The 13,344-nt window shown below is 32.8% G+C and overlaps 1 protein-coding gene and 1 pseudogene across 1 annotated transcript in view; one reads left to right on the top strand and one right to left on the bottom strand.

Annotated features, from left to right (window-relative positions):
• The window catches only part of SLC2A13 (solute carrier family 2 member 13), a 315,165-nt gene that overhangs the window by 22,629 nt on the left and 279,192 nt on the right, over nucleotides 1-13,344 (top strand). The gene's annotated exons all lie outside the window — the stretch shown is intronic.
• LOC111741862 lies at nucleotides 6,829-6,947 on the bottom strand (annotated as a pseudogene).

Genomic DNA, 13,344 nt, shown 5'->3' with positions numbered 1-13,344 from the left:
GAAATTGTGTAAGTTTTCTACATCCTGTCTTTTCACTCCTACAGATAAACAGTCTGGAAATAATGCAAAACACAGCTGAGAACCCTGAAAAGTAAATGATAGCAGGGAAGGGAAGGCAAAATTTGAAGACTGATAGGGCAGTGAATTTACTGTTTGTTTTTTTCTCCTCCTGAGTTTCACCTGTGAATGGACCAAGTCCTAGAACTGCCCAGGGAATGCCTGGGCAGCAAAAAAAAAATCCAAGAGAAACCCCCTTTTTCTAAGTGGAGGACTGAAAAAAGGGACCCCTTGGAAGCCAGAGGGTATGGACGGAATTCCCCTTTTGTTCCCTTCTTTTTCCTGTCCTGACCTTGTCTTAAGGCCAGCCCCAGTCACAAAGCTGCAGTGGTGGTGGAAGTGGTACAGGCACCAAGATGCTGAAATAGAAAGGGGTCCCTGGTCTAGAGAGTGTGTGGGGAAATCACTTTTTTCTCTCTAGTTTCTCTTACCAGTATGTCCCAAGGACAGTCCTATATGTGGAACTGCATGACATTGTAGAAGATTAAAATTGTGAGAGAAACCCTGAACTTCTAGACAACAGATTGGAAATGGGGGACCCTAGGAACCAGAGAGTGTTAGGGAAATCTTGGAGAGGAGAGAGAACTGAAGAAAGACATCCCCTGATTTGTGTGTAAATTGACACGAGTCCTAAGCTACACATTCACGGATCAAGCCCAAAGGGGCATAGTTCATTGAGCACTGAACCTTAGTATAAACTACCTTTCAAGTCCCAGGGTATGCCATAAATAACCTGTTGAAAACTTAATTAACGTTGAACTGCCTTCTACAGAAGGTAGGACAGAACTTGTGTCCTGAACCTAATTAGGTTGCTTGTTCAAACAAAAAATAATCACTGTTCACTAAAGGATTTTTGAGAGACCCCAGAGACTCACAACCTAATATTTAATGTCTAGAATATAACGAAAATTACTTAACATATGGAGAACCCTGTAAATATGATCAATTCTCAAAGGAAAAATCAGTTGATGCTAATTGCAAGATGACCCAGATGATGGATATGTCAGACAAAAGAATTTAAAGCAGCCTTTATAACCATGACCCAAGAGGTAAAAGTGAACAGTCTTGTCATGAACAGAAAGGTAGTTTTTAGCAGAAAAACACTCTAAAAAAGAACCAAATGGACATTTCAGATCTGAAAAATACAGTATCTGAAATTTAAATTGTTTAGATGGGCTTAAGAACAGAAGGAAATAACAAGGTGAATTTAAGATAGATTAATAGAAATTCTTCAAACAATTGAAATTATACAAAAGGAAAATTGCCCTATGGGACATTAGAGGGTCTAATTGGGTGCAGAAAAAAATAATTGAAGAAACTGGTTGAAAACTTCTCAAATTTGGTGAAAGATAAACTCAGAGATCCAAGAAACTCAGTGAACTTCAGTGTCAATTTAAAGAAGACACGATACATTATAATCAAACAGTTGAAAAATCAGAGATTTAAAAAAAACAAAAAAATTGAAAGTAGTGAGAAAAAACCCACAGTATATACAAAGGATCATGACTCAAATAATTGTGAATTTCTCATCAAAAATCATGGAGACAGTGGAAGAAAGCTTTTAAAGTTCTTAAGGAGAAAACTATTGACCAAAAACTTGAAATCTAGTGAAAATATCTTTTTTAGTAATGAAAGCAAAAAAAGGCATTCTCAGTGAAGGAAAACTAAGAGTATTCATTTCTAGCAGCTCTGCTCTAAAATACTAAAGGAACTTCTTCATACCAAAGGAGAATGATAACAAAAGGAAACTTAGAATATCAAGAGTGAAGGAAGAGCAATAGAAATAGCGAATAACTGGGTAAATATACTAATATATTTTTCTTCTCATAAGTTCTTAATGTATGATGTTGAAAGCAAAATTCATGACCTAGTCTGATGTTTTCTGTATGTAGTTGTAATATATATGACACCTGTATCAAAGGAGCGAGGGGGATAAAGGGATCTCTGTTGTTGTAAGCTTTCTGTATTTTCCTGAAAGTGGTAAAATATTAATTCTGAGTAGACTGAAAAGTTAGGGTGTATATTTAATCCTTAGAGCAAGCACTAAAAGTGAATACAAAGCAATACTGCCAAATGACCCAATAGATCAATTAAAATGGAATGTTGGAAGACATTTAAAAAATCCAAAATGAGGCAGTAAAGAAAGACAGAACAAAAAGCAGAGTATAGAAATAGAAAACAAGTAATATAATAATTACAGTAATTAAATGTAAATGTTCTAAATACAGCAGTTAAAAGACACAGATTGTCAGTTTAAAAAAACATAACTGTACTCTCTATAGGAAAGTAACTTTAAATATAATGATGAAGATATATTAAAAGCTGAAAGGATGAAAAATATATATCATGCTAACACTAAGTAAAAGAAAATTGAATGTCCATTAATATCAGATGAAGTAACTTCAAACAAGAAAAATTTCCAGAGATGCCCTTCAATAGTGAATGGATAAAAAACTGATACATCCATACAATTTATACATCCTACTCAGTGCTAAAAAGAAATGAGCTATCAAGCCATGAAAAGACATCAAGGAACTTAAGAGCATATTACTGAGGGAAAGAAGCCAATCTGAAAAGGCTGCATACTGTTTGGTTCCAACTGTACCACTTTCTGGAAAAGGCAAAACAATGGAGACAGTAAAAAGATCAGTGGTTGCCAAGAGTTTTAGAGGAAGGAGAGAGGGAGGAATGAATAGATGGGGCACAGGTTTTTTAGGGCAGGGGAACTGTTTTGTGTGATACTGTGATGGTGGATACATTCCATTATATATTTGTCAAAACTCATAGAATGTATAACACAAAATGTGAACTCTAGTGTAAACTATGGACTTTAGTCAATAATAACATAGGGATATTGGCTCATCAATTGTAATATATCACACTAATGTAAGATTTAATAAGGGAAACTAATGGGAGGAAGTGAGGGAGTGGGAGGTGAAAGAGGGATGTATGAGAACTCTACTTTCTGCTCAGTTTTTCAGTAAGCCTAAAACTGCTCTAAAATACTAATTTTAAAAAAGATGCTCAGTATCACTAGTTATTAGAGAAAGGCAAATTAAAACCACACTGTATACCACTATGCACTTACTAGGATGGCTAAAATCAGAAACCTGACAATACTAAATTCAAGTGAGTATGGGGTACAACAGGGATGCTTACACATTACTATTGTGAATGCAGCATGGTGCAACCACTTTGGAAGATGGCCTGTCAGTTCATACTATTTAAAACATACACTTAACATACCACATATCAGTCCCACTAGTAGATATTTATGCAAGAGAAATGAAAACATGTTCACACAAAAATTTTTATGCAAATGTTTATAGCAGCTTTATTTATAATTACCAAAAACTTGTAACAGCTGAAATGCCTTCAAATGGTGAATGAATAAACTGTGCTACATTCTTAGAATGGAATACTACCCTGCAATAAAAAGGAATGAAGTACTGAAGCATCACCAACCAACATATGAGTCTCAGATACATTAAATAATAAACCAGATTCAAAGATAATGTATTGTATGATTACATTATATAACATTGTAGAGATGAAACTGTAGAGAAGACAAACAGTTACTAGGCATGGGGATGCTTTTGGCTACATGTAGGTAGCAAGGATAAAGGAAGGTTTTTATTGTGATGGAAGTGTTCTGCATCTTTATTGTGGTAGTGGTTACATGACTACATATTTGTCAAGATTCATGGAACTGTACATCAAAAGCAAATTTTACAGTATATAAATTAAAACATAAGTTTATTGACTTTTATATAAATGGAGGAATTAAAACTTGGAGAGGTTAAATATAAATAAGTTTTCTACAACTAGTAAGTGGCAGAGACAGGATTTAGTTCATTCCTCCTAACTCAGGGTACTATTGATATATTAAGCTGGATAATTCTTTTCATAGAATGCTGTCTTGTGTATTGTAGGCTGTTAAGCAGCATCCCTGGCCTGTCCCCACTTGATGCCAGTAGCAAACCTCCTGCCCTCAGTTGTGACAGAATTTCTTCAGATATTGCCAGATGCATGGGGATGGGAGGAATTGTCCCTAGTCTAATTGCCCCTTGCTCTAACCAGTACATCGAATTACCAAATGTAACGTATTAGGTCATTAGTCCTGCCTGTTTCAGAAAGTTGTACTAAGCATCAAATGAGATAATGTGTGGAAGTGTTTTGCCAAATGAAAAAACTCCAAATTTTATTATTTTAGGTTGTTAGGAATATGAAATAAATAGGAATATGGGGCGGGGGGGAAGGACACCTAGAGGTGAAGGGAAGTACCTGTTATCACATAAAAGAAGAAGTATTTTGAATAGAGTTTGAGAGGATTGACATTTAAGGGAAGATGCAGAATGGCTGTTCAAACAGGATCTTCAAGAATGATATGACTTTACTGGGATCACTAAAACCCGGTTCTGGCCCTCAATTTTTCAAGTCTGTATAAAGTTGATCTCCACGGTTCTTACTGAGTTGATTAGATTTATGGGTGCGCGTTCCCACAAACAACCCAGAGCAGACAGAGGAAGAACTAGAATGTCTTTTGTTAAGTAAGGAGAAAAGTGCCAAGTTGATTGAAGTGCTCAGTGCAGCTGGTCAGTGTTTTGGGGTTTTATGTTCTCTCTGTCTTCCAACCCACTCACTCTGACAGAAAGTTGCTTGGTGAATTGGCAGTTAGTACAAAGGGAGTTAGTATCACACCTGGAATATAGTTGGTGATATTTAGACATCTTTTTTCTTCTGTTTATTTCCAATATAGAGAGAAATCTACCAAATCGAGAAGAGTCTTTCATTGGTTTGTCAGAGAATTCTTTACTCTCTTAATGCTAGGGACACATTGAAAATCTTTTACTTTGGCTTTTTTTCACCATAGATTTCATATAGACCAGTTGGCCTTCTATTAACATGTTCGTTGTTCAAACTAATAATATGACTGGTTAGTGTACATCATTCCATTTATACCTTCCTGGGGGCATGTTCTTATTACCTTGATTTATAATCTTGGTGTTTGGAAACCTTCAATGAAGAATTTGTTTATAAACCATCTCATAGGAAAAGGAGCCACAGTAATAGTAGTTCTCATGATTATAGGTAGCTCTTTTAAACTGATTACACATGAATAATGAGCATATGAAATTTAGGAGTGTACAGTAATGATTTAATGTGAAAATTATTGATGTAATCCCAAATTTAAGAAGTTATAGCATATTATGTATGACTGAAGATATCGTCTGAGTACATTTATATGACATTATATTGAAAGTATTTCCTGTAGAAGGTAGGCCATTCTCTCCCCTGTTTATACCACCACAGTCCTAATTAATTCATGTATTCTGTATTTCCATGGTAGCAAGATAATATCTCTAGATGCTGATAATTTAGCAGTTGCTAATGGATTAAAATAAAATTTACTCTTACACAAATGTCAGCTATTATATTGGACACCATAGTCTAGGAAAATTTCTTTTTTTTTCCTGACTTTTTTCTTCATATTGCTTGACATGTAAAATCCATATTTTTTACACACTTAATATTTCATGTTATTGAATGGATACAAAAAGGAATTAACTGTTACTGAATACTGTTGAAAAGATTGTTTAGAAACATTTAATGGCTAAGTATAATATGCAATTTCTTTAAGCTGTGCATACTTTTTTGAATATATTTCTGCTAGTGGATGCCATAAATACTTTGAGAGCTTAAATTCTTTTTTCCCTCTTTTTCTCTTCCCTATTCAACAGATAAGTACCTAATGTTTGCAACTTTTACTAGGCTCTCCTCAGACTTTTTAAAATGACTATTATCTAACTATGAAATACATAATTATCTTATACATTAAACATACGTCAGAAACATAAATGTGCAAAAAGATTGTCATTGTCTCTGTCCATTTTTAGTTTAGACATTCCCAAACATGGCTGGTCATGAGTCATTTGTTCACCAGGCTCTCAATTGCAGGTGAGCATTGTGGTCAACTCTTGGTTATATTCAGACACTTCCTAACCCTTCCTCAGCCCCTTCCTCCTAGTCCTGTCTTTGGGCCATTTCACATTTGGACAAAAAAACAAACAAACAGAAAAACAAAAAACAACAGATTAAGTGAAATAATTTGATATGTATTCATTATACATATCTTTACATTTTGTAGATTATTGCCATAATTATTTTTAAATTTATGAAAAGTGCCTAAAATTTATTAGTTTAAACTTTCTGTGAAACAAAATACCTGTTCATCATAACAGTTTTCACTAGACGCAACCTGTGTATGAGGCTAAACAGTAAAGAAGGGGAAAGAAGACAAAGTCAATGAAAAAATTGGTATTTTTTATAAGAAATATTCTTTGTGTAACTAATATGAATGTTGGGGAGAGAAAAGAAACATATACAGAAACATATTTGCTTTAATATTAGTTTCTTCAGTCCTACATTTCACCAAGTCTACTGGTGACCCAAATAGACATGTAATAAGTTAGTAATACTAATAATTATTAGTAGAATAAAGAAGAAAAAGGAATAGAAACTATATGTTTAGAGAGGTGGGACAATGATATTAGAAATTATCACTGATCCCATAGAATTAGTATTTCTGTATAAATAAAAAGCTATTTAAAATAGGATTTTGAAAATATTAACCGTGTTTACTATATTTAAATAACAGATCCAATTTATTAGTAAAGATTAAAGTTCCTTTAGTGAAACCATTCTTAGATACAAAAAGAAGAAAAGCTTGTTTAATTAATTTATTACTATTATTATTATTATTATTTTTAATGCCTATAGCACCTGGTATTACAAGGTGGTCTCCCATCAAAGTACTAACCAGGCCCGACCCTGCTTAGCTTCTGAGATCAGACAAGATCAGACACGTTCAGGGTGGCATGGCCATAGACAAAGCTTGTTTAATTTAGACTAAGAATTTGATTTTAATGAATTTCAAGACTAAAATTAGCACTATACCTTCCCTAATACATTATCTAATTGAATCCTAAAGCCTCTTGAATTGATGTTATCACCCTCATCTTATAGATGGGTAAACCAAATAGGTTAAACAATTTGCCATGGTTACATTCAAATTGTAAGTTGGCAGAGCTGCAAATTGAATATTGTCTATTGAAATCCAAATTATTTTTTTATTTTTTATTTTGTTTTTCATTTACTTTTCATTTTTTAATTAAGTTTATTGGGGTAAGTTTATTGGTTAATACAATTATATAATTTTCAGGTATACATTATAATTTGACATCTATATATTCTATTGAGTGATTACCACCCAAAGTCCAGTTTCCTTCAGCTACCACATATTTGATCCCCTTTACCCACAAAACATATGTGATTTTCTTTAGTAGTTTAATTTCCTTAGGAATATTAAAATAAAGTCTTTAGGATTTTTTATAGTTTAATAATTTTAGAAAAAGCGCCCCTCCCCCTGCCCCGATTTGACACTTCACTTTTGACAGTTATGTGGCTGTGATAACTATTCATTAAGATGTAACAGTTTTCCTTTCATTAATTTACCTCGTTTTTACTTGCAAGCCTAGTTCTTCCATGAAATTGCCTGACAAACCCAAAGTGATCTTTCCCTCCTGTGAATTCAGGAGCACTTCTTATTATTAGTGTTCATTTCACACTTACGTTATTGTACATTATTATTGATTGATTGTGTGTTTTGTGTTTCCAGCCTTATTACAGATTCCTTGTATTTTATATATCTTTATGTGTAGCCGTAGCATCTTATTATAGTATATGTTAAATATTTTCTAAATGAATGATGGATTATTATTTATATTTTAGTTCTACTTCCTGAATGTGATAGGGCATCTTATAGCAAATGTTCATTAGGTGAAGTCTGAATGAGCTGAGAGCCTTTGCTACTGTCACTTCCTAAAAAAGTACATGTTATTTCTTTGACCAGATATTCATGTAATAATCAGTTTTCCTGTAGAATAGTTACTTTTTAGGTAAGCAAGATTGGAAGAAATGTCTATAGGTTTGTCTTACGGCTGACTTTGGAGCCATTAATATTATACTCAGTACTACAGCTTGTTTTTCCACTCACTGTTTTGTATATAATGAGATACAGGCCTAGAACTTTCTGGCTAGACCCTTTACCTGGGACTCAAAGTTACTTTATTATTTAATCTCAAATGTCTATGTTTAGTTACATCTATTAGACATCTCTATTTAATTTTTTTGTGTGTGCCCATGTACTTTCTTAAATTGTTTTTAATGTGTAATTTTCCTAAGACCTTTTTGAAATGTGGGCCAAGTACAAATACTTTTAGAGAGACTGTTTGGCTACATAAGCCTGAATAAGATTGGCTCAGACAGTCTTGCCACTTACCAACTCTGTGACCTTGGATGTTTTATTTAACTCATTCAAGCTTTTGAGTCTTTTGCCAGTTGTAAAATAGGACTAATAATACCTATTTTAAAGTGCAGTTGTGAGAATTAAAAAGCATGTATGTAAAACCTGGCTAATAGTAGGTGGCCAAGGAATTGTTATGGTTCATTTCTTGATTCACCTTGTCTCCATTGTGGTTAAATTTTGTAATAAAGCATCATAATCAAATATTTCTCCTCTTAAAATAATTCGGCTCTTCGGGTCACTTCAGGTCGCATTCGAAAAGTTATAACGTGTTTGTGTCATATAGAATATTTGTAGAATTCTAGTAGACAGCTAACAACATTTTTTAAACAGTGATGTTTTGAGGGGTAGCAGAGAGGTAAGTGTATGTTAATAAAATAGCCAGAAAGATCTACAGCGGTTCCCCCTTATCCATGGGTGATACATTCTAGGACCCCAGTGGATACCTGAAACCATTGATAGCACCGAATCCTATGTGTACTATGTTGTTTCCTATACATACATTCTTAGGATAAAATCTGATTTATACATTAGGCACAGTAAGAAATTAACAGCAATAACTAATAATAAAACATAAGAGTTATAACAATATGGGTCAGACAGTTATATGAATATAAAAGTTATATGAATGTGGCATTAAGTAAAATAAGGGTTACTTGAACACAAGCAAAGCAATACTGTAACATTCTGACAACCGAGATGGCTACTAAGTGACTAATGGAGTGGGGAGCATATGCAGTGTGGATATGCTGGGCGAAGGTCCGTTTCCGGTGTGATGTAGCAGAATGGCCTGAGATTTCATGTTACTCAGAATGGCACACAGTTTAAACTTATGAATTGTTTATTTCTGGAATTTTCCATTAAAATTTTTTGACTGTGGTTGACTGTGGGTTACTGAAACCACGGAAAGCAAAACCCCAAGTGAGTGAGTACTACTGTATAATTATCGTGTAATCTCAGTGATTTATTTTCTCATTGATAATCCTCATCATGTAGCCTACCATGGATTAGATTAACTTCATTTTTCTTTCTGTCTCACTTAAATATTAGTGATCTATGTTTTCATTTTTTAGTAGCTACGTTTTAATCTTTTTAAGATTGAGTATTATAACTTCCTGGTATCATCTTTATAGACCATACACAATATTTGCTTAATGAATTATAAAAAGTAGAGATTGTTTTGTTGTATCATTTAATTATGGTGATATCACTGGTTTTTAAAGTGTTTAATAAGTATTACTTGGTTTTAAGAAAAACGTTTAATTTTTTTATATAATTTTATATTGAAGTTTAATAAGTTTTGATTTAATAAATATACCCTCAAAGTGTAGGTTTTTGAAAGATTTCTTGTAACATGACTAATGTTTCACCATGATTTCTCCTGTTGCTTCTTACCACTAACACTTTGGTATTTTATAATATCCTCAACTCTCATCCTTGATGGAATATTAATAGTCTTGATTAAATATTTTGCTGTACTTGTGATGGAAACAATATATTGAGATATTACTATGAGATGTAATTGACTTGTAATGGATTTTTATTTGGGTAATTTTAATAGAGTAGCAAGCTGTGGGACACTTAAATTGGAGTGAGATTCTCATGATCATAAAATAAAAACATTCTTTGCACTGTGGGAGTCCATTAGACTTTTTTGGATTTATTGTCATTTTTAGTCTTTCCTTCCTTCCTTTCATAAATAAATAATTATTCCATACTAGATATTTTTATTTAGGTTGAAATACATCAAAATAACATTATTTACTTTTGAAAGTTATAAGTTAAAAATTTAAGACCTTCCTGCTGTGAGAAATGTACTGATATTTTAAAGTATATTTATAATTAATACTGAAGGTTTTTTTCATACAAAGTTCACTGGAGAAAAATAGCCCAATATTTGATATATTGTTTAAGCACTGATGTTTAGTTTTAACAAAGGGTATAAAATAGTTCATGAAATTATATAGTCATTATTTTTCTGAGGTAAGCTGAATAAAACAAAGTGAAGTCGTCTTTAACATTTTTGGAGTTATACACCTTAATTAGTCTATCCTCTATGTCTTCCTTATTGAAGTCATCTTGCAACTATAAATAGCCCAGGCTTGGTACTCCAAACGAATGTGTGTGGCTATTGTCATTTCATTGCTATGGCAATCATACAATTAGTATAAAGTTGCTGGCAAGCTCCTGGGTGAGAAGGTTTTGATGTACTGACTTGGAAGTGAAAGAATAAAACCCCTTTCACATCTGCTGTGTGATTCTGAATAGACACAGCAGCTGCTTTTTTTCAGTTTTGTACTAATTTAGATGTAGACATTATGCTTCAGTGAATTGTTGGCAGGAATATCTCCTTGTTCTCCTGTCTATCAAAGGGAAAACAAATTTAGGTTTCAAGTAAATATTGGGGCAAGTTTGTGAAAGTTCCAGAAAGTAGTCTTGGAACTGAGCTTTCTGTTTATCTTTTGCTTTAAAACTGAAATGTCACAAATACTATTATCAGTAATCTACAGAACTTCACTAGGAGATTTTTTAGTTATTGAAGTATATAGATTTATCCCATTTCTTGGGATAAAATTAAAGTTTTTCAGAGTGATGAATGAAGGAATAGCTGTATAGAAGAACTTGTAAAATACTGGAAAATGGTAGTTATATATACATGTAGCTAGTTGGCTGTTAACTTTTTTAGTAAATGTCATTTTAAAAATGAGATATAATGATTTACTCTTGCATCACCAAGTTCTCAAAAGTAAGATAAATACTTTAAGCTTTCAAAATTTTCTCTAAATTAGAGTATAATTTATGTTACTGTTACCCTCAAAGATTCTAGGAATTTTTTTCGTACTCAGGGTGAATTTGAATGTTTGTATTAAACGCTTTAGGGTTTTTTTTTTGCCCCTAACAGCTTAGTACTTAAAAAAAAAAAAACCATGGAAACCCAGTGTTGTAATTTTTTTTCTAGGACTATGAAAGTTTATGCTATGGAGTAAAATTAGTTTAGCTATTGGTTTCTATTCTGAAAGAACTCCTAACATATTTGTAGGGTTGACTTTGTAGTTACAAATGTCTTTTTCTCACTTGTTTCTAAAAATCTTCAGATGTATAACCTCAGATATGCTTTTTTCCCCCTCTACTCTGTGTTATAAGCAAAGCAAATATTCAGTATTTTCTTTTCATCATCTCCATACCCACAAGCTGTGGATGTTTTGCTTTTTCTTTCTGAAGCTATAAAAGTAAGAAAATAAGAAATTAAGTGTTTTTGTGATTCTGTACTTAAGTAATGTCAATATCTGATAGGGTGCTACCGTCACCTAGGGTGGGTAATACTGAAGATTTGCAGATTTTCTAATTACAAAGAAAATTCTTCAAGACCCCTATCCTGTCTTCTAAAAACTTTTATAGGGTTGTTTTTGGTATGTATTTCTTTAACTCAGCATGAATTGAGTTTTGTATATAGTGAGAGGTAAGGGTTCAGTTTCATTTTTTCACATGTTGGTACCAAGTTGTCTCACCACAATTTATTAAAAGGTCCATCTTTTCCTCTTGATCTGTAATACCTCCTCTGCTGTATATCAAATATCGACATATAGATGTGTCTAATTCAGGTGTGCTCCTCTGTATTTTGTCTTTCTCTGTCCTGTGTTGTTATAATAGCGTTATAAATCTTGACTCATGAGGAGACAAGTCCTCTTTTTTCTCAAGGGGTAGTGACTGTTGGTCCCTTAATTTCCATCAAAGTGTCAACTTGCAAATTTCTATTTTCAGCTTGTCAAGTTAAAAAAAAATTTGTTGAGATTTTGATTTAGATTGTATTGAATCTATATATCAATTTGGAAAGAATTAGCATCTTTATTGAGTTTTCTAATCCATGACATGGTTTATCCATTAATATTGAGATATTCATTAATGTTATAAAAATAAAGTTTTATAATTTTTTCATTAAGTCTTTATTATTTGGTGCTAGATACTTTATATTTTCGATACTGTTAATGGTATATTTAAAATTTTTATTTTCAAGCTGTTGCTAGTCTGTAGACATATAATAGATTTTTGTGTACTTTTTAAAAAATCTAGTGACATTGTTAAACTCTTAAATTACAATAATATATCTGATTAAAAAATACACAAATATATTATCTGCGAATAAGGATATTTATTGTTTTCTTTTGAATCTCACACATATTTTCTTGTCTTACTGCACTGGTTAGAATCTCTAATGTTGAAGAGAGAATTCTTCCTAATTTGAGGAAAAACTTTCATTATTTTCTTGTTAAGTATGATGTTTACTATGTTCATGAATGGATGTCGAATTTTATCTAGCAGATCTTCTGTATCTATTGATAAAAGCATTTGATATTTCTTATAGTAAAGTAAACACATTAGTTGATATTGTATTGGGAAGCTAATCTTGTGTTCCTGGGATATCATAGTGCATTTTTATCCGGTGATGAATTGCTAGATTTGGTTATATATTTTTAGATTTTTTAATCTGCTGATTTGTGGTATAGGACTTACGCTAACCTTTTTAGGTTCGAGCATGTCAAGAACTGTGAAGAATGTGAGGTTATATCCTACTTGTAACCTAAAAGTTAACCTGCTATAGTTTTATGGATCTGAAAGAAGACACGAGATTCCTGGGTCAGAGATGAAGGACAGTTCGTAATGCAGAGCAGTACCCAGAGAATCAGCATTTTTGCAGCTATTCCGTGAATCCCAGTTCCTACATGGTGATGTAAAGTGGATCAGATAACACTTGCACGCACAGTGGGTTGTGTTACAGGAGAAGATTCCTGAGCTTCAGGATTCCAGCTATGTAATAGGTAGTAAGAATGCCTGCCTTTTACTCTGGAAGAAGATAGTATTTCTGTCTTCAAAGATATATTCAAAACTACCCTTTGCTTTGAAAGGAGACATTATCTTACCAG

The sequence above is a fragment of the Pteropus vampyrus genome, unplaced genomic scaffold (assembly GCF_000151845.1).
Source record: "Pteropus vampyrus isolate Shadow unplaced genomic scaffold, Pvam_2.0 Scaffold82, whole genome shotgun sequence".
NCBI classification, from domain to species: domain Eukaryota; kingdom Metazoa; phylum Chordata; class Mammalia; order Chiroptera; family Pteropodidae; genus Pteropus; species Pteropus vampyrus.
The sequence above is the reverse complement of the archived record's forward strand: the minus strand, read 5'-3'. Positions and strand labels throughout refer to the sequence as shown.